The sequence below is a fragment of the Thalassophryne amazonica genome, chromosome 2 (genome assembly GCF_902500255.1).
Source record: "Thalassophryne amazonica chromosome 2, fThaAma1.1, whole genome shotgun sequence".
Taxonomy (NCBI): domain Eukaryota; kingdom Metazoa; phylum Chordata; class Actinopteri; order Batrachoidiformes; family Batrachoididae; genus Thalassophryne; species Thalassophryne amazonica.
The window spans coordinates 43,650,620-43,672,142 of NC_047104.1; positions in this window are offsets into that span (position 1 = coordinate 43,650,620).

Sequence of the window (21,523 nt, forward strand, 5' to 3'; positions counted from 1 at the left end):
GAAAAAATTTTGATAAAGCAACGGGCGCCGTCTCGAGCAGCGTGTGAAACAAAGGAATTCAGCCGAGAGGGCGGGACCACATCTCACTCAAGGCCTGCCCACAGGGAAATTACGTCACCGACACGCGTGAAAAAACTCACGCATGCGCACGAGGGTTCAAGCATGATTGGTGTAATCGCATGTCATTCAAATCCATATAGTTAAAAAAATAAAATAAAAGGGTCGGTTTATTATCTAAGAGACCTCGTATCCGAGCTGTTGTTATAGTCATGGATAAAGTTATGGTTAGGGTTTCCTCATGTGTCCATTACATATTGGAATTCATACAAAAAATAGTTTTGCGTTAAAATGTGATGAGTTGGTTGTGAGAATGTTTTGCTTTAAACAGCCTGAAGGGTAACAGCCTGGTGGCAAGGTTTTCACAATACGGGCCATCCAATGCCTTGCACTTATGTTCCCAACAACAATCCAGGTCAAATCACCCTATCTTATGAGAGCTGTTTTTGTTTGTTTGTTTTCATACTGCATTTTATTCAAAGTTTGTACATATAACAATGTGAACACAGCTAGCACAAACAAAGAAGCAACTCCAAGCAAAAAACTAAGAAAGAAAGAAAAGTTTTTATCTGCAAAGGTGAAATTGCGATCAGATCGCAGGTGGGTGAAAAACACAGATTAACACTGGCATAGTTTTTGACAAATGGAGAGACCTCAATTTTGTTTTGGAGGTCAACACCTGTCCTGATTTGTCTTTCAACCTGGTGTCCAGGTAAGCTAACGTTATTGAAGACCTCATAGAAACACAAATGTTACTGTGCTTTTGTCAACTTGAATTGGTTTACTTGGTGTGCTAATCTTTCTCTGTTGAAAGTCTTGTGGCTATCTGATAGAACATACTTTACAGTCATTGGATATAAAAAATATCTTGAGTCAATTACTTGAGCTTTCATTCATCAAAACTCAAAGACAAGCAGGTGAACTGGTTGTATTGCTGTTTACAAATTATTGTATTGGCTATCATGTGCCAGCCAACACAAGCAGATGCTTTCAATCGGAGGAGTAAATTTCTGTTCATAGTTTGGTTTTGATACAAAAACCTGACCACTAGATGTGCCTGAATGACTACTCATTCAGGCACCTATGGAATTACTTGAAATACACTCAACAAAAATATAAACGCAACACTTTTGGTTTTGCTCCCATTTTGTATGAGATGAACTCAAAGATCTAAAACTTTTTACACATACACAATATCACCATTTCCCTCAAATATTGTTCACAAACCAGTCTAAATCTGTGATAGTGAGCACTTCTCCTTTGCTAAGATAATCCATCCCACCTCACAGGTGTGCCATACCAAGATGCTGATTAGACACCATGATTAGTGCACAGGTGTGCCTTAGACTGTCCACAATGAAAGGCCACTCTGAAAGGTGCAGTTTTGTTTTATTGGGGGGGGGATACCAGTCAGTATCTGGTGTGACCACCATTTGCCTCATGCAGTGCAACACATCTCCTTCGCATAGAGTTGATCAGGTTGTCAATTGTGGCCTGTGGAATGTTGGTCCACTCCTCTTCAATGGCTGTGCAAAGTTGCTGGATGTTGGCAGGAACTGGTACACGCTGTCGTATACGCCGGTCTAGAGCATCCCAAACATGCTCAATGGGTGACATGTCCAGTGAGTATGCCGGCCATGCAAGAACTGGGACATTTTCAGCTTCCAAGAATTGTGTACAGATCCTTGCAACATGGGGCCATGCATTATCCTGCTGCAACATGAGGTGATGTTCTTGGATGTATGGCACAACAATGGGCCTCAGGATCTCGTCACGGTATCTCTGTGCATTCAAAATGCCATCAATAAAATGCACCTGTGTTCTTCGTCCATAACAGATGCCTGCCCATACCATAACCCCACCGCCACCATGGGCCACTCGATCCACAACATTGACATCAGAAAACCGCTCACCCACACGACGCCACACACGCTGTCTGCCATCTGCCCTGGACAGTGTGAACCGGGATTCATCCGTGAAGACAACACCTCTCCAACGTGCCAAACGCCAGCAAATGTGAGCATTTGCCCACTCAAGTCGGTTACGACGACGAACTGGAGTCAGGTCGAGACCCCGATGAGGACGACGAGCATGCAGATGAGCTTCCCTGAGACGGTTTCTGACAGTTTGTGCAGAAATTCTTTGGTTATGCAAACCGATTGTTTCAGCAGCTGTCCGAGTGGCTGGTCTCAGACGATCTTGGTGGTGAACATGCTGGATGTGGAGGTCCTGGGCTGGTGTGGTTACACATGGTCTGCGGTTGTGAGGCTGGTTGGATATACTGCCAAATCCTCTGAAACGCCTTTGGAGACGGCTTATGGTAGAGAAATGAACATTCAATACATGAGCAACAGCTCTGGTTGACATTCCTGCTGTCAGCATGCCAATTGCACGCTCCCTCAAATCTTGCGACATCTGTGGCATTGTGCTGTGTGATAAAACTGCACCTTTCAGAGTGGCCTTTTATTGTGGGCAGTCTAAGGCACACCTGTGCACTAATCATGGTGTCTAATCAGCATTTTGATATGACACACCTGTGAGGTGGGATGGATTATCTCAGCAAAGGAGAAGTGCTCACTATCACAGATTTAGACTGGTTTGTGAACAATATTTGAGGGAAATGGTGATATTGTGTATGTGGGGTTTTAGAGTTTTATAGTTTTAGATCTTTGAGTTCATCTAATACACAATGGGAGCAAAACCAAAAGTGTTTTTTTGAGTGTATATGAAAGAAATTTTGTAGCTTCATCAGCTAAAAAAAAATGTGTTATATGCATTGCAGATTACTATATACAAACTTAATGTTTATGGTGGATGAATCATTTATAATCTTTGCCAAAACTTCCTCCAAATAAAAATACTTAAAATATATATTTTGTTAAATATATACAATAAAATGAAGCAATAAAGTACATAAAATCATCCACATAACAATTTCTAACTATTTAACTAGGTTTCTTTAATCATAGTATTGATGAAATGCAAGATGATATATAATGGCAGCTAGGTCGATAAGTGGTTAGCACTGTTGCCTCACAGCAAGAAGGTCATGGAATTGATTCCCACCTGTGGCCTTTCTGTGTGGAATTTGCATATTCTCCTTGTGTTTGAGTTGGCTCCCTCCAGGTACTCTGGCTTCCTCCCACATCCAAAGACATGCCGGTTAGGTGGATTAGAATCTTTCAATTGTGCATAGGTGTGCATGCATATGTGAATGTGTTTGTTTGTCTATATGTGGCCCTGCGACAGACTGTCATCCTATCCAGGGTGTACCCCGACTCGCTCCCTATGACTGCTGGGTTAGCCTCCAGCACCCCATGACCCTTAAATGGAGTAAGGAGTTGAAGGTGAGTAATTGAATATGATAAATAAGATATATAGTACTTTATTATGATCACTTACAATGAATTTGGGTATACAGTGAATTATTTAAAAATTATACAATGTAATTTTCTGTTCATTTTTTTTTTTTTTAGATTCTGTCTATCACAGTTGAAGTGATAAAAATGACAGACCTCTCCATTCTTTGGAGGTGGGGAAACATTCAAAATCGACAGTGGATCAAATACTTTTTTGCGTCACTGTAGTATTTGGTGATTTTCTTTTAGTAGTTATTGGGAAAATACTGTGCAACATACAGTACGCCAAGATCATTATAATCATATATATACATATATGTATGTATATACACAGATATAAATATACATGTATATACAGTGCATCTGAAAGCGCTTCAGTTTTTCCACATTTTATGTTACAGCCATATTCCGAAATGGAGTACATTCATTTTTCCCTCAACATTCTACTCACAACACCCCATAATGACAATATAAAAAAGTTTTTTTTTTTTCACAAATTTCTTTAAAAAAAAAAAAAAATTAAGAAATCAGATGTACGTAAGTATTCACACCCTTTGCTCAATATTTTGTTGATGTACCTTTGGCAACAATTACAGCCTAAAGTTATCTTGAATATGATGCCACAAGCTTGGTGAACCTATCTGTGGGGAGTTTTGCCCCTTCCTCTTTGCAGCAATCAGGTTGGATGGGGAGCATCAGTGCACAGCCATTTCAGATCTCTCCAGAGACGTTCAATGAGATTCACGTCTGAATTTCTGGGTCACACAAGGACATTCACAGAGTTGTCCTGAAGCCACGCATTTGATATCTTGGCTGTGGGCTTAGGGTCATTGCCCTGCTGAACGTCTCCATACTCTGAGGCCAAGAGCACTCTGGAGCAGGTTTTCATCCAGGATGTCTCTGTACATTGCTGCATTCAACTTTACCTCAATCATGACTAGTTTCCCAGTTCCTGCTGCTGAAAAACATCCCCACAGCATGATGCTGCAACCACCATGCTTCAGTGTAGGGATGGTGCCTCTTTTCCTCCAAATATGACACCTGGTATTCACGGCAAAGAGTTTAATCAGTTAGATCAATCAGTTCTTGATCTAACCTTCAAGGGCTGGAATAATGTTAACATCATTTCATCAGACCAGAGACTTTTGTTTCTCATGGTCTGAGAGCAGTGTTGTGGAAAGTAACTTTGACAAGTTACTTTTTTAGTTACTTTTTTAGTTGCTTTATACAGGTGCTTTATGCAGTTACTTCATTAGCAGCTTTATGCAATTACTTTATTAGAATCTGCAGAAAACTTGCAACTAATAAGTAATGTAACTAATAAGGTAACGAGTAATCTAACTTGGTTACTCGTAAAATTGAGCAATCAGAAAAGTAACTAATCAGCAAAGTAACTAATAGTTACTTTTCTGAGTACTAAATCTTAAAAATAACCAAATTAGATTATGAGTAACTTTATTAATTACATTCAGCGCTGCCGACAAGGTGTCCGCAGCTGCTAATGAAGTAAATGTAAGAAGTAACTGTAAAATATAACTGTATAGATTAACTAATGAAGTAACTTTCCAAAGTTACTTTCCCCAACACTGTCTGAGAGTCCTTCAGGTGCATTTTGGCAAACTCCAGGTTGGCTTTGTATGTATCTTTTACTAAGGAGTCCAGCCACTCTACCACACAGGCCTGATTGGTGGATTGCTGCAGAGATGGTTGTCCTTCTGCAAGGTTCTCCTCTCTCCACAGATCAATGCTGTAGTTCTGACAAAGTGACCATCGGGTTCTTGATCACCTCCCTGTGCCTTTAGGCATCCTGTCTCAGAGGCCGGAGACAATTCCTTTGACTTCATGCTTGGTGTGTGTGCCTTGACCTGCACTTTCAAGTGTGTGACCTTATATGTAGACAGATGTGTGCATTTCCAAATCATGTCCATTCAACTGAATTTACCACAGGTGAACACCAATTGAACTGTAGAAACATCTCAAGGATGAATGGAAAGAGGATGCAGCTGAGTTCTATTTTGAGCTTCATATCAAAAGGTGTGAATGCTTCAGTCCATGTGTTCTTAAGGCCCTGTCACACCTTAAAGATTTAGCCTGCGCATGCCGATCAGCGGACCTGATCAGGTCATCACAGACCTGAATAATGAAATGCTTTGAAACGCATACATTTAAATTTTAATAAATATGTAAAAATCTTTAAAAAATAAATAAATAAATAAATAAAAGTTTTTTTTGTTTTTTTTCCCATTGTCATTTTGGAGTATTTCATGTAGAATTTTGAGGAAAAAAAAAATGTATTACATCAATTTTGGACTCAGGGGAGGTGATGGCCTAGTGGAGGGGAGGTGATGGTCTAGTGGTTAAGCGTTGGACTTGAGACCATAAGATCTTCAGTTCAAATCCCAGCCTGACCGGAAAATCAAGGGCAAGGTCCTTAATCCCCTTGTTGCTCTCAGTGTGTAGTGAGTAACTTGCATGGCAGAAACCTCACATCGGGGTGAAGGTGAGACATTATATGTAAAGCACTTTGAGCGTCTGATGCAGATGGAAAAGCGCAAAATCAATGCAATCCATTTACCATTTAATTTGGAATAAGGCTGGAACATAAAAAAAGGGGGAAAAGTGAAGTGCTGCGAATACACTGTATGTAAAATCACACTGCAGTTCGTAATTGGTAAATGTTGTCATGTTGTGTTGCACTGTTTCCTTCGTTTCTGAATTTATACCCTTTTTCATAATAAGGTGTGTACAACTCCAATTACAATGAAGTTGGGACGTTGTGTAAAATGTAAATAAAAACAGAATACAATGATTTGCAAATCCTCTTCAACCTATATTCAGCTGAATACACTACAAAGACAAGATATTTAATGTTCAAACTTTATTGTTTTTGTGCAAACATTTGCTCATTTTGAAATGGATGCCTGCAACACATTTCAAAAAAGCTGGGACAGTGATATGTTTACCACTGTGTTACATCACTTTTCCTTCTAACAACACTCAATAAGCATTTGGGAACTGAGGACACTAATTGTTGAAGCTTTGTAGGTGGAATTCTTTCCCATTCTTGCTTGATGTACGACTTTAGTTGTTCAACAGTCTGTTTTCGTATTTTGCACTTCATAATGCGCCACACATTTTCAATGGGCGACAGGTCTGGACTGCAGGCAGGCCAGTCTAGTACCCGCACTCTTTTACTATGAAGCCACACTGTTGTAACACGTGCAGAATGTGGCTTGGCATTGTCTTGCTGAAATAAGCAGGGTCGTCCCTGAAAAAGACGTTGCTTGGATGGCAGCATGTGTTGCTCCAAAACCTGGATGTACCTTTCAGCATTGATGGTGCCATCACAGATGTGTAAGTTGCCCATGCCATGGGCACTAACACACCCCCATACCATCACAGATGCTGGCTTTTGAACTTTGTGCTGGTAACAATCTGGATGGTCTTCTTCCTCTTTTGTCCGGAGGACACGCCGTCCGTGATTTCCAAAAACAATTTGAAATGTGGACTCATCAGACCACAGCACACTTTTCCACTTTGTGTCTGTCCATTTCAAATGAACTCGGGCCCAGAGAAGGCAGCTGCATTTCTGGATGTTGTTGATGTATGGCTTTTGCTTTGCATGGTAGAGTTTTAACTTGCACTTGTAGATGTAGCGACAGACTGTGTTATCTGACAGTGGTTTTCTGAAGTCTTCCTGAGTCCATGCGGTAAGATCCTTTATACAATGATGTCAGTTTTTAATGCAGTGCCGCCTGAGGGATCGAAGGTCACTGGCATTAAATGTTGGTTTTTGGCCTTGACTCTGACTCTTTTGATTATATCATGGACTGTAGATGATGGAATCCCTAAATTCCTTGCAATTGAACATTGAGAACCTGTTCTTAAACTGTTGGACTATTTTTTTTCACGCAGTTGTTCACATAGTGGTGATCCTCACCCCGTCTTTGCTTGTGCACAGCTGAGCCTTTTGGGGATGCCCCTTTTATACCCAATCATGACACTCACCTGTTTCCAATTTGGTGTTCTTTGAGCATTCATCCACTTTCCCAGTCTTTTGTTTCCCCGTCCCAACTTATTTTTAACGTGTTGCAGGCATCCATTTTAAAATGAGCAAATATTTGCACAAAACAATAAAGTTTATCAGTTAGAACATTAAATATCTTGTCTTTGTTGCATATTCAATTGAATATAGGTTGAAGAGGATTTGCAAATCATTGTATTCTGTTTTTATTTACATTTTACACAACGTCCCAACTTCATTGGAATTGGGGTTGTACTTTCCTTGGCACAAGCTGGAATTTACGTGCATTGTCAAGGTGCTGACATTACACCTACCATTACCATGAGCTGAGGGCCTCTATCGTTAGAAATCTTTAAATCCAAGTGGCCTCTATATGCGTATGTGTCTGTATGCGTGCGCGTGTGTGTGTGTGTGCAGGACGTCGACCACACAAAAACCGGGGAGAGCTGACACTTGCCGTTTAGTATGTTTATGTATTTTGGGTAAAAGATGAATGCTGCAATAACAGATAGTTGATAGGACAAAAAGTTTTGGAGAAATGAGCAATTTTAGCAAAGCACTAAAAAATGGATATTGTGCTGCAATGCACCATGGGAGTTTGGGGTTTGGGGGGTTTAACATGTTATTGTGGTTTATGTTAGTTTACCAGTGTTGTTAGTGCTATTGATTTATTGTGCTTTTGCAGTTCATTTGGGTTAGTCAGTTTAGTTAAGTGTTATGTTGCTATTACCATGAGCGAGTTAAATCTCATGTCAGTACCATGAGTGAAATGTGGAGTGGTTTTAATGTCTTCTGCCACCATCTCTGTTTGTCAAATTAACAGCACCTGCTTATAGCAGGTGTTCGTGCAACTTCGATCACAGACAATCTGTAGACAGCTGACATTTGCTGTTTGCTATGCTTCTGTATTTTGGGTCAGGGATGAATGCTGAGAAAATAGAACACTGATAGGGATTGTTCACCAACCAAACATGCGCACGAGCCCAACATGGCATGAAGCCCCATGGTGGAAGGAAAGTGAGAGGCACACACTCATAATCCCACAGATGGTAACATTGCACTACTGGCTCCTCAGCCAAGCACATAGACCAAATTGTTTCCTGGCACACATTGACCACCTCAAGGCCTTCTCAGGGCAGTGTTGAGATATAATCTCTCCACCTAGTTCCAGGGTCTCCTCCCAGATGGACGTGCCTAGAGCACCTCCCTCTGGAGGCAAATTATGATTTTTTTTCACAAATATTAGTTATTATATGATAGTTCCCGGTTCAAATCCCGCCCCTGCCACATTTCTCCATGCAATGTAGAGTTGCCTCAGGAAGGGCATCTCATGTAAAACTTGTGCTAATTCAACATGCAGCTCCACCTCGGTTTTTGCTGTGGCGACCCTGAGTTACTTTTATATGACACCTGAATATATTTTTGTCATTTGATTGCTAGATGCTATGTCATATGACATTCATAATTTGTCCCAATGCATGGCTGTTTTAACTGGCATGTATTTTTCCTGATTAATTGGCCTGATTAATTTTAAGTAAAATATCAAATAACACGGCTCTATTGAGGTGTCATACAAAAACAAATAATGACTGTTTTCTATTCATGCAATGGAAATAATTTCATCCTTTGAAAAGTTACCTCATAGAATGGTACATTCCATCTTTCAGCTCATCCGAATATTAATGTCATTGCCTTAATAAACATTTATTTGTATACAAACTTTCCATTTTTTAAAGGTTTTAAGGACAGCAAAAGAATATGAACGTTTTTGCACAATGCATTTATGCAGATTTTTTTTTTTTTTTTCTGTGTAAGTCAAAATGTGGTTTTGAATAGTAATTTTTATTTCATGCCTTTATCCATTAATAACATATTTCTGGAGGCCTTAAGAAGTTGTAACTGAGGCCTCATAACCTTGTTTCTCAAGTTACTTGTGAAAAACCTTTTTCCCACTTTCATACAAAAGTTACTTTTCGAGCTGTGAAAACAAAGACAACCTGGGTTTAAATTAAGATAAAGTGTCACAACTGAGCTCAGTGTTCTAGTTATAACTTTCTTGCAGGTTAGAGGTCACACCTGGACCATTCTTTCTCTGCTCTAGCTGTGTCACTTCTTCCAAGAGGTCAGTCCCACATGGGCCCGGTGTCAACACCAGATCTCTATTTGCTGCAAACGCTCACAGTCATTGGTGTACGTTGCTTCACACTGCACAACATTTGAGTCTTTTTTTTTTTTTTTTTCTTGTAGTTGGGGAGAAAAAAATGATGTAGTTCAGGTGTTGGGATGATACACTCTTTTCATGGTGGAATCGTTCCAAATCTGCTGTGTTTCTTGATAAAATGCAGGATTTTGGACGGGGTGGTGTGCTGGTGGTGATGTTGGTGGTTGTTCATTAAACACACTCAGCGCTTTAAAAATACAGATAATGCTTCCAAATGACTCACAGACACTCCTTTCAAGCGATCTACAGCTTGTCATTCTTCATTTAGGGTTTTGAGAAGGTGCCCTTGTGTCTCAGAGAAACTGGATGAAAGGTCATCTTCCCTGTGAAAGTAGGCTTTTCTACTGGGAAAAAAGGTTTGAATTTAACTACTACACTATAATGTAGACCACGCTAAACACTGTACATCAGTGTAAAACATAATAATCGATTACATTATGAAGCAGTCACATACAAAGTGTACTGAACATAATGGATGTTAAAGAGTTGAAATTAAAGGGTCCCTGCCAAGCCACAACGTTTTTACATATTTTTGAAGAATTAAAAAAAGCTTTTTCCACATGCTGTGTTTTTTTTTAACCATAAAATTACATTGAACCAGGATTTTGACATTTTGTCACCCACATAAGAATTTGTCTTTACCGCCTCCGAGCTTAACCTACTTTATCGCTGTGATGGATATGATGTCATGCGGGTAAAGTTGTCAGAGCAAGGATCTGTTTACCAACATGGCAGACATGGACAGCGAAGATATAGTGAGTGATTATAGCAAAGATTTAAGTGACATATCAGTTTTTTTGAAGATGAGGAAGTTTCTGATGAACAAAGCGACGGTGAAGATAATGAGGAGCTCCAATCGTATACGTTCGAGCTGTACGTGACAGAAGACGAGGATGAACCGGAGGAGTCATGGGATGACAACAACAACGAATGCGATGTTACCCTATGGAAGAAACTATTGGCACTAACAAAGGAAAAGAACTGTGAAGACTTGTCCGTATGGGTGAATAGCATCATAAATCACCTGTACTGGTCAGTTTTCTCAACCCCTGCTGACTAGCCTAATGTCCTCATTGCAAAATGTGAATCTTTGCAAAACCACTTTGTCAATGTTCATCATCATGAAAACACAAACTTTCCAAAATGTCAGCATAAGAGATTATATGAAAGACAGGCTAGAAAGGAGTGGTTAAAGTCAGGTAGGTTCTTGTCTATGGTTTCCTTACAAAACAGATGTATTTCTTTTAAATTTAAATTCTCAAATATAAAAAAAAATAATTTGAGTAAGGATTCTTGTGTATAATTTTGTTACATGTTTTATTGTCTTTTAACTACCGGTATATGATTTTTTGTTACTCTGTAATAGATTCCCACTTGATGGTAAAGCTGGAGAAAGTTATACTTAGAAAGGGGCTTCTGAACGACATCAGGCAGGTATCGAGCCAAGAACAAGCTTCCACGCTTGAGGCATTTCACAGTCTGCTAAACCATTTTGCACCAAAAACCTATTCCTTCTCATATCAGGGTAGCTTTGCAAGCAAGTTGTCTATGTTATCTCAGTAACACCCTAACTTTCAAACAGCTTTGTTTTTTTTTGTTTTTGTTTTTTTTTTATATAAGCTATTTTTTAAATTTAGTTATATTTTATTTTATTTATTATGTTTTAGGACTTTGGTGGCAACACTTCATTTTAATGAAAATGCAGGGAGACAACAAAAGCAGACAAAGCAAGGGAGACCAAGGTTCAGAATATACTTTCCTTAGTGGAAAAGAGGAGGATTCACAGTGAGAAAGTTAGCCACAGATCCAACATTTGGTATTTGGAAAATGAGAAAAAAAACAAAAACAAACAATGTTATTTGTATATTTTATATAGCATGATAAAATAAATAAAAATACAATTTCACATAATTTTAACATTGTTTCATTCAAATAAGAAGTGTTTTACCATATGTTAAAAAAAAAACACTTTTTTTTCAGTCTATGTGAGTGACAGCAAAAGAGGTTCTTCAGATCTACAAAACACCAAACTGACCAGAAATCCCCACCAATGATCCTCCTCCACTGAGCAGCCAACTTGAATGGCCTGACAAAGCTGAGGCTGATGCTGCCAAGCTGACCAGGTACCACCGATGAGCCCAACCCCTCACTCCAGAGGAGGAAACTGGAAGCCAGTGTAGTCGGCTGATGGTGATGGAAAAGTACTCCTTATTTTGGATACAACACAAACTGGTGGCACCCTTCTGTGAAACAAATTGCTGATACGCGATATAATACTTTCTGCAACAAAAAGATAGCATCAATTTATGTTCAAAATAACAGTTCATAATTTTTGTATTTGAATATTTTTACTTTTTTCTGTAAATCATGTAAATTAAACTTTATAACTATTTCATGTGCTCACTCGTATTGTGGAGCATCATGTAGGCATGGTGTGCCACTCTGAGGACATCTGCATCCAAGAACATTGACATTTTTGTGTTTTCTATATATACATATGCATGTAAACTTAACAGCCTGTTTTTTGTTCAGACTTCTGCTCATTCAAAGAAGATTAGATGTGATACAATTTATGATTAAAGATGTACTGTATGTGTATTTTAGACAATAAAGTCTCCATTTAGCATAGTCCTTTTTCTTGTATATTATGCCTGATAAAATTTGACAACAGATATAGAAGTAAAATTTTCTTTTATTTAAAAATCTTTTTCCCATGCCATGTGGGTCTACAGCATTTCAGATAGAGATTAGCAATTATTTGCTTTGAATAAAATGTGAAGAATTACCAATCACAAGAAACTGACTTATAAATGATTAAATATATACAGACTGTACAGAAACACATTCAGTGATTTTAGAACAAACCCCTGAGCTTAAGCCAGTGAGGAAAACACAGTAGTGTTCAGAATAATAGCAGTGCTATGTGACTAAAAAGATTAATCCAGGTTTTGAGTATATTTCTTATTGTTACATGGAAAACAAGGTACCAGTAGATTCAATAGATTCTCACAAATCCAACAAGACCAAGCATTCATGATATGCACACTCTTAAGGCAAAGAAATTGGGCCATTAGTAAAAAAAAAAGTAGAAAAGGGGGTGTTCACAATAATAGTAGTGTGGCATTCAGTCAGTGAGTTCGTCAATTTTGTGGAACAAACAGGTGTGAATCAGGTGTCCCCTATTTAAGAATGAAGCCAGCACCTGTTGAACATGCTTTTCTCTTTGAAAGCCTGAGGACAATGGGACGTTCAAGACATTGTTCAGAAGAACAGCGTAGTTTGATTAAAAAGTTGATTGGAGAGGGGAAAACATATATGCAGGTGCAAAAAAATTATAGGCTGTTCATCTACAATGATCTCCAATGCTGTAAAATGGACAAAAGAAAAAAAAAAAAAAAAAAAAAACAGAGACGAGTGGAAGAAAACGGAAACCAACCATCAAAATGGATAGAAGAATAACCAGAATGACAAAGGCTCACCCATTGATCAGCTGCAGGATGATCAAAGACAGTCTGGAGTTACCTGTAAGTGCTGTGACAGAACGTGCAGAAGAGGTTACAATTTGCCAAAGAACACATCAACTGGCCTAAAGAGAAATGGAGGAATAATTTGTGGACTGATGAGAGTAAAACTGTTCTTTTTGGGTCCAAGGGCAGCAGACAGTTTGTGAGACGACCCCCAAACTCTGAATTCAAGCCACAGTTCACAGTGAAGACAATGAAGCATGGTGGTGCAAGTATCATGATATGGGCATGTTTCTCCTAATGTGGTGTTGGGCCTATATATCGCATACCAGGTACCATGGATCAGTTTGGATATGTCAAAATACTTGAAGAGGTCATGTTGCCTTATGCTGAAGAGGACATGCCCTTGAAATGGGTGTTTCAACAAGACAATGACCCCAAGCACACTAGTAAACGAGCAAAATCATGGTTCCAAACCAACAAAATTAATGTCTCACAGATGTGAAGAAATCATGAAAAACTGTGGTTATATAACTAAATAGTAGTTTTGTGATTCACAGCATTGCTAAAAAAAAAGCAGTTTGAACATAATAGTTTTGAGTTTGTAGCGTCAACAGCAGATGCTACTATTATTGTGAACACCACCTTTTCTACTTTTTTTTATTAATAGCCCAATTTCATAGCCTTAAGAGTGTGCATATCATGAATGCTTGGTCTTTTTGGATTTGTGAGAATCTGCTGAATCTACTGGTACCTTGTTTCCCATGTAACAATAAGAAATATACTCAAAACCTAGATTAATCTTTTTAGTCACATAGCACTACTATTATTCTGAACACTACTGTAAGTATTTGAACACCCTGCGGTTTTGCAAGTTCTTCCATTTAGAAATCATGGAGGGGTCTGAAATTTTCATCTTAGGTGCATGTCCACTGTGAGAGACATAATCAAAAAAAAAAAAAAAAAAAATCCGGAAATCGCAATGTATAATTTTTTAAATAATTTATTTGTATATTATTGCTGCAAATAAGTATTTGAACACCTGTGAAAATCAATGTTAATATTTGGTACAGTAGCCTTTGTTTGCAGTTACAGAGGTCAAATGTTTCCTGTAGTTTTTCACCAGGTTTGCACACACTGCAGCAGGAATTTTGGCCCACTCCTCCATACAGATCTTCTCTAGATCTTTCAGGTTTGGAGTTTCAGCTCCCTTCAAAGATTTTTTATTGAGTTCAGGTCTGGAGACTGGCCAGGCCACTCCAGGACCTTGAAATGCTTCTTATGGAGCCCCTCCTTAGTTGCCCTGGCTGTGTGCCATGACCCATTTTCAATGCTCTTACTGAGGGAAGGAGGTTGCCAAAATCTCGCAATACATGACCCCATCCATCCTCCCTTCAATACAGTGCAGTTGTCCTGTCCCCTTTGCAGAAGACCACCCCCAGAGTATGATGTTTCCACGCCCATGCTTCACGGTTGGGATGGTTTTCTTGGGGTTATTCTCATCCTCTAAACATGGTAAGTGGAGTTGATTCCAAAAAGCTCTATTCTGGTCTCATCTGACCACATGACCTTCTCCCATGCCTCCTCTGGATCATCCAGATGGTCACTGGTGAACTTCAAACGGGCCTGGACATGTGCTGGCTTGAGCAGGGGGACATTGCTGCCATGCAGGATTTTAAACCATGACAGTGTCATGTGTTACTAATGTAATCTTTGTGACTGTGGTCCCAGCTCTCTTCAGGTCATTGACCAGGTCCTCCTGTGTAGTTCTGAGCTTTCTCAGAATCATCCTTACCCCACAAAGTGAGATCTTGCATGGAATCCCAGACCGAGGGAGACTGACAGTCACCTTGTGTTTCGTCCACTTTCTAATAAATAATCATAATAGTTGTTGTCTTCTACCAAGCTTCTTGCCTGTTGTCCTGTAGTCCATCCCAGCCTTGTGCAGGTCTACAGTTTTGTCCCTGGTGTCCTTAGACAGCTCTTTGGTCTTGGCTATGGTGGACAGGTTGGAGTGTGATTGATTGAGTGTGTGAACAGGTAGGTGTCTTTTATACAGGTAACAAGTTCAAACAGGTGCAATTAATACAGGTAATAATAATAATAATAATAATACATGAGAGGGCTTCTTAAAGAAAAATTAACAGGTCTGTGAGAGCCAGAATTCTTGCTGGTTGGTAGGTGTTCAAATACTTGTTTGCAGCAGTAACATACAAATAAATTATTAAAAAAATCATACATTGTGATTTCCAGATTTTTTTTTTTTTTTTTAGATTATGTCTCTCACAGTGGACATGCACTTAAGCTGAAAATTTCAGACCCCTCCATGATTTCTAAGTGGGAGAACTTGCAAAACCATAGGGTGTTCAAATACTTATTTTCCTCACTGTAAGACCTAAGAAATTATCAGCTTACTATTAAAAGAATTAGGATAATATTGAATATACCTTGGTGTGTACAGGTCCCATTGGGAATTTAAGGGGGGAGGGTATTAGCCTAGTACTAAATGCACACTGAAATAATTTTTTCAGACACATACAAACACACACCAGTCCAGGTCCAAATTTATCAAAATGCAGGTGGAACTGTCTATTACCCAGGAATAAATGATCATTTATAAGAAAAGGTGGTGGGCGAACAAACCATTTTGTGTTTTGTAAGCGGCCTATATCCACCTCGACATCGCCTGTTGTGTGGGCCGCCCGAAGAGGAGGTACTGCTGGCCCAACACCAGAGGGCGCCCTGCCTGTAGGCGGGCTTCAGGCACCAGAGGGCGCAGCCGTCTCCCTGGAACAGTGACAGCTGCCACTCATCAATTCCTCATTACATCCTCCTATAAAGGCCGGATAGCAACTCCACCTCCCTGCCGAGAAATCGTCTACCTGACAAGGTAAAACTCTCACCCGTTTGTCTGTGCCGTACGCACGTGTTCTTTTCTCTGAGTTTTGCAGGAGTACCTGTCACCTACTTTCAGCTGAGAGCTGGGTTTGTGGTTTGGAGCGGAGTGACGTTCTTCACCCATCACTCTCGAACCAGATAAGTAGCACTTTCAGGCTCTGCACGAACTGTGTTCCTGTGTTGGAGGTGGAGATTCTACACAAAAAGGAACTGAACTGTTTTTGCTGATTGTTCTGCTGGGTGTGCACACACCCACCATAAACTGTCTTTACTTCCTGCAAGCAGTACCAGATCTGACAGCTGGAGACGGTGGCCACCTGGTGACTCGGGACTTCGCGGCTCCGGTGTGCTCCAGATCCATTGGCAGGGGAAATCGTGTGGGACCCGGCTCTTCTCTGGACAGACGTCTTCTATCCTCGGGCCTGTCCACACGTCACCTTTGTATCATTGACTGTGTTCCAAATTTGCATTTGTCTGTATACCGTTGTGGACATTCCACAACATTAAATTGTTATACTTTTGACTTTCCATTGTCCGTTCATTTACACCCCCTGTTATGGGTCCGTGTCACTACACTTTCCCCAACAGCATTTCTCGGCCAATCGTCATGGATCCCGAGGGGCGTCAACCATCAAGTGAACCACCAATGGAAATGCAAGGTGCACAGGCGCCAGCAGGAGGCGTGTTAGGTGAGTTACAGCAAATCTTAACCGCCTTCACTGCTCGGTTGGACTTGGTAACCGAGCAGAACGTTTTACTCAATCGGAGGATAGAGGCTCTCACCGCGCAGGTGGAAGCGCGTGCGCAGGGCGCTGCTGCAGCACCTCCTCCTGCTGACCGAGTGCCATATACAGATATTCCAGTGGTCGTTCAATGAACCCCCCCCCATCCCCTGAAGCATACATAAGCGCTCCGGAGCCGTACGGAGGTTGTGTCGAGACGTGCACAGACTTCCTGATGCATTGATGCAGTGTTCGCTCGTCTTTACACAGCATCCCATCATGTACGTGTCTGACACCATCCGGGTGGCTTATGTAATAAACCTGCTTCGAGGAGAGGCACGCGCCTGGGCTACGGCACTCTGGGAGCAGAATTCACGGCTCCTAACAACATATGCTGGGTTTGTGCGGGAGTTCAAACAAGTGTTTGATCACCCCAATAGAGGCGAGACTGCTTCGAATGTGCTTCTGTCAATGAGACAGGGACGTCGGAGTGCAGCCGAGTATGCAGTCGACTTCCGCATCGCGGCAGCGAGGTCCGGCTGGAATACTGTTGCACTCCGCTGCCGCCTTCGTAAACGGACTGTCTCCGGTCCTGAAGGAGCATCTGCTGGCTAAGGACGAGCCGCGGGATTTTGATGGGCTTATCGACCTTGTTATACGGTTAGACAACCGACTAGAAGAACATCGCAGGGAGCGGGGAGAAGGGCGTGGCCGGGCACGAGCTGTCCCTCTTCCTTCCGGGTCCGAAAGGGTGCCGCCGTCCCCACGCTCCACAGCCAGAGAGCTCCGTGTGGCTACAGCTCCCCCTGCTGACGAAGCTATGGACACGAGCAGGGCCAAAGTGAAATCATAACAGACAATGGAGGCTGGCCCGCGGGGAATGTTTTTTTCTGTGGCTCGAGTGAGCACATACAGAAGAACTGCCCCAAGCGGTTAAACAACAACGCCCACCCTTAGAGACTGGGCTGAGGGTGGGCCATAATACTCACGCGGGGAAACCCCGTAAATCCGCACGCATCCCAGTTACGATCCTGAGTGGGGATCTAACCCTTCACGCCCCAGCACTGGTGGACACGGGGTCGGAGGGGAATCTGCTGGACAGCAGATGGGCAAAGGAAGTTGGGCTCCCTCTGGTGGCCTTACCGACACCTTTGTCGGTACGGGCACTAGATGGCACCCTTCTCCCATTAATCACACACCAGACACAGCCCGTGACATTGGTTGTGTCTGGGAATCACAGGGAGGAGATAGTATTTTATGTGACACCTTCTACCTCCCGCGTGATTTTGGGCTTTCCATGGATGTTAAAGCACAATCCCCGGATTGATTGGCCTTCTGGGGTTGTGACGCAGTGGAGCGAAACCTGCCACCGGAAGTGTTTAGGATCCTCGGTTCCACCCGGTGTGATAGCTAAGGAGGAGGTTCTAGTCTCCCCCAATCTGGCGGCAGTGCCAGCCGAGTACCATGACCTTGCTGACATATTCAGCAAGGATCTGGCACTCACGCTGCCTCCGCACCATCCGTACGATTGTGCCATCGATTTGATTCCGGGCGCTGAGTACCCGTCCAGCAGGCTGTACAACCTCTCATGTCCGGAACACGAATCAATGGAGACCTACATCCGGGACTCTTTAGCTGCCGGGTTGATCCGGAACTCCACCTCCCCATGGGTGCTGGTTTGTGGGCAAGAAAGACGGCGGACTCCGTCCATGCATTGATTACAGAGGGTTGAACGAGATTACGGTTCGCAACGGATACCCGTTGCCCCTGTTGGATTCAGTGTTCACGCCCTTGCATGGAGCCCAAATTTTCACAAAACTAGATCTTAGGAATGCATATCACTTGGTTCGGATCCGGAAGGGAGACGAGTGGAAGACGGCATTTAACACCCCGTTAGGTCACTTTGAGTACCTGGTCATGCCGTTTGGCCTCACCAATGCGCCCGCGACGTTCCAAGCTTTGGTTAACGACGTTTTGCGGGACTTCCTGCATCAGTTCGTCTTCGTATACCTTGACAATATTCTCATCTTCTCCCCGGATCCTGAGACTCATGTGCAGCATGTCTGTCAGGTCCTGCAGCGGTTGTTTGAGAACTGGCTGTTTGGGAAGGGCGAGAAGTGCGAGTTCCACTGCACTCCTTTGTCCTTCCTGGGGTTCATAATCTCCTCCAACTCCGTCGCCCCTGATACGGCCAAGGTTGCGGCGGTGAGAGATTGGCCACAACCAACAAGCTGTAGGAAACTGCAACAGTTCCTCGGCTTTGCAAATTTCTACCGGAGGTTCATAAAGGGCTACAGTCAGGTAGTTAGCCCCCTGACAGCCCTGACCTCCACTAAAGTCCCCTTCACCTGGTCAGATTGGTGCGAAGCCGCTTTTAGGGAGTTGAAACACTGGTTCTCGACTGCACCAGTTCTGGTGCAGCCCGATCCCGATCGCCAGTTAGTGGTTGAAGTGGATGCCTCGGACTCAGGGATAGGAGCGGTGCTATCCCAGAGTGGGGAGTCCGATAAGGTCCTCCACCCTTGTGCCTATTTTTCCCGCAGGTTGACCCCGGCTGAAAGGAACTATGACATCGGCAATCGGGAACTTATGGCGGTGAAAGAGGGCCTTGAGGAGTTGAGACACCTGTTGGAGGGAGCTGCAGTGCCTTTCACGGTGTTCACGGACCATCAGAACCTGGAGTATATCCAGACCGCGAAGCGTCTGAACCCCAGGCAAGCCCGTTGGTCACTTTTCTTCGGTCGGTTTGATTTCCAAATAACGTATCACCCCGGGACCAAGAACCAGCGGTCCGATGCACTGTCCCGGGTGCATGAAGAGGAGGTCAAGCCAGAGCTGTCAGATCCACCGGACACCATCATGCCCGAGTCCACTGTCGTCGCCACTTTCATCTGGGATGTGGAGAAGACCGTCCGGGAGGCCCTGACCCGACACCTGGACCCTGGCGATGGACCTAAGAACAGACTGTACGTCCCACCAGAGGCCAGAGCTGCAGTCTTGGACTTCTGTCACGGTTCCAAGCTCTCCTGTCATCCAGGGGTGCGAAGAACCGTGGCAGTGGTCCGGCAGCGCTTCAGGTGGGCGTCGATGGAAGCTGAGGTCCGGGAGTACATCCAGGCCTGCACCGCCTGCGCCAGGGGCAAGGCATTACATAAAAAGGAACAAAGACTCCTCCAGCCGTTGCCCGTGCCTCGTCGCCCCTGGTCCCACATAGGCCTGGACTTTGTCACGGGTCTCCCTGCATCCCAGGGTATGACCATCATCCTGACGATAGTGGACCGGTTCTCCAAGGCGGCCCACTTCGTAGCCCTCCCGAAGCTCCCGACTGCCCAAGAGACTGCAGACCTCCTGGTCCACCACGTCGTGCGTCTGCATGGTATCCCCACGAACATTGTCTCGGATCGTGGTCCCCAGTTCTCCTCGCAAGTCTGGAGGAGTTTCTGTCGGGAACTGGGGGCCACCGTAAGTCTCTCGTCCGGGTACCACCCTCAGACAAATGGTCAGGCAGAACGGGTGAATCAAGATCTGGAGCAGGCCCTGCGATGTGTAACCTCCGCGCACGTGACGGCCTGGAGTCAACATCTGGCCTGGATCGAATACGCCCATAATAGTCAAATCTCCTCGGCGACCGGCCTCTCCCCCTTCAAGGCATGTTTGGGATATCAGCCCCCATTGTTCCCAGCCGTTGAGGGAGAGGTCGAGGTCCCCTCGGTCCAGGCCCACCTCAGAAGGTGCCGTCGGGTGTGGTGCACAGCCCATTCTGCCCTTCTGAAAGCCCGGACGGGGCTAAGGACCATGCAGACCGCCAGTGTACCCCGGCTCCTGCATTCCAGCCCGGGCAGGAGGTATGGCTATTCACCAAGGACATCCCTCTGCACGTTGACTCCCAAAAACTAAAGGACAGATACATCGGACCGTTCGCAATCATCAAAGTCCTCAGTCCAGCCGCAGTGAAGCTGAGGCTACCAGCTTCACTGCGGATACATCCAGTCTTCCACGTTTCCAGAATTAAGCCATATCACGCCTCCAACCTCTGCACTCCCGGACCGGTGCCGCCTCCTGCCCGCATCATCGACGGCGAGCCTGCGTGGACCGTCCGCAGGCTCCTGGACGTCCGTCGGAGGGGCCGGGGATTCCAATATCTGATGGATTGGGAGGGTTACGGACCTGAAGAACGCTCCTGGGTAAAGAGAAGCTTCATCCTGGACCCGGCCCTCCTGGCCGATTTCTACCAACAACATCCCAACAAGCCTGGTCGGGTGCCAGGAGGTACCCGTTAAGAGGGGGGTCCTGTTGTGTGGGCCGCACGAAGAGGAGGTACTGCTGGCCCAACACCAGAGGGCGCCCTGCCTGTAGGCGGGCTTCAGGCAGCAGATGGCGCAGCCGCCTCCCTGGAACAGTGACAGCTGCCACTCATCAATTCCTCATTACATCCTCCTATAAAGGCCGGACAGCAACTCCACCTGCCTGCCAAGAAATCGTCTATCTGACAAGGTAAAACTCTCAGCCGTTTGTCTGTGCCGTACGCACGTGTTCTTTTCTCTGAGTTTTGCAGGAGTACCTGTCACCTACTTTCAGCTGAGAGCTGGGTTTGTGGTTTGTAGAGGAGTGACGTTCTTCACCCCTCACTCTCGAACCAGATAAGTAGCACTTTCAGGCTCTGCATGAACTGTGTTCCTGTGTTGGAGGTGGAGATTCTCCACAAAAAGGAACTGAACTGTTTTTGCTGCACACACCCACCATAAACTGTCTTTACTTCCTGCCAGCAGTACCAGATC